Raw genomic sequence first — 1277 nt, 5'->3', positions numbered from 1 at the left:
GAACAACACCCAGGAGCGTTCAATCTTCAAATTGGTGAGTACAGGAACCCTTGCCCGGGATTGTTTCTTGCGGGGTTTCATGTTGATGTCGCTGGACATGTTGAAGAAGCGGGATGTTTCAGATGCTGAGAATTAAAGAGGTATTGCCTAAAAGCAGCGCGGGGTCTTAAATAGAGAGGAGAGTTTCGGGGCGTTGCCTTCAGAGGGGGGGGGGGGTCTTTATGGGTGGCCTTGTTGTTCAGGGTTTTAGGGGTGTACACTTTCTGACGGATATGACGTAGGAATAATTAAGGAAATAACTCTAAAATCACGCCCCCCAATTATGACGTAGGAATATTAATAAGCTTAGGGCATACGTCATAACAAAATAGGCCGCGCCCAAAAAACCCTACTATCTACTGATGTGCGGTCCTAATTAATCGGCTACGTAAATCATTCCTTTCCGACCGAACCTGTAACGCTCAAATAAATAATCTGTATAATTTATTTAGCCATCTAACTTCAAGTTAACCTGACACTGAGCAGGTTTGATTTTTGTTTGTCCGTGTTCCACCTCGGGGGGTAAATTCAATAAACTATGCGCTAAATAAAAACTGACCTTTAAATAAACAGTATTCATCTATCGAGAATCTATGTTCATGGTTTGTATAGAAGTATTTCCACATATGCATCTGGACACTCGGGCAAGCCAGCTGAGAAGTCGCTCAAGTCGCCGCAGCTAAGTATCGCCTTTTTCTCTCGCGTTTCCTAGTTTAGTTAAGAGTTACATTGATTGTTTACGTGGTTTGTTTAGCTAAGAATGATATATCTTGCACCTGTTTTGTAGTAAGAGCAGCGACTGTTTGTTAGTGAATTTAGCAAGTTACTTAGCACACTCAATCAGAAGCTTTACACTGTAGGCTGTGATTATTCGCATGTATCTAGTCAGATGAATGATCTGAAATGCATCAAAAGTCATGGAATGAGAGACTTTCCGGGCGTTGGTGGTATAGTGGTGAGCATAGCTGCCTTCCAAGCAGTTGACCCGGGTTCGATTCCCGGCCAACGCAACGTTTTCTTTCTAGGCTTCCGCCATCACACTTGTGATGCTTCGGGGGAGTTCGACACCATTCAAGCTATTGCGACCCTACTAAGCCTGCACTTACCGCTGTTTTCACTAACACACTTCTGGTGAACCGTTGCGCATGAACAGATGACGAATAAATGGCCTTACACTAGTATCCCACAGCACCAGCTTCGTCTGTAGAAAAACAAAGGTTCCTCTGCCTGCTGCAGGA

General features: G+C 44.1%; 1 non-coding gene across 1 annotated transcript; it reads left to right on the top strand.

The window, feature by feature from the left end:
• Positions 1-977: 977 nt before the first annotated feature.
• Positions 978-1049, top strand: trnag-ucc (transfer RNA glycine (anticodon UCC)). The gene has a single exon. It is a non-coding gene; the product is annotated as a tRNA-Gly (tRNA).
• Positions 1050-1277: the final 228 nt, after the last annotated feature.

This window comes from Amia ocellicauda, unplaced genomic scaffold (assembly GCF_036373705.1).
Source record: "Amia ocellicauda isolate fAmiCal2 unplaced genomic scaffold, fAmiCal2.hap1 HAP1_SCAFFOLD_151, whole genome shotgun sequence".
Classification (NCBI taxonomy): domain Eukaryota; kingdom Metazoa; phylum Chordata; class Actinopteri; order Amiiformes; family Amiidae; genus Amia; species Amia ocellicauda.
Note: the sequence above shows the minus strand (reverse complement) of the source record. Positions and strands in the feature narration are given on the sequence as shown.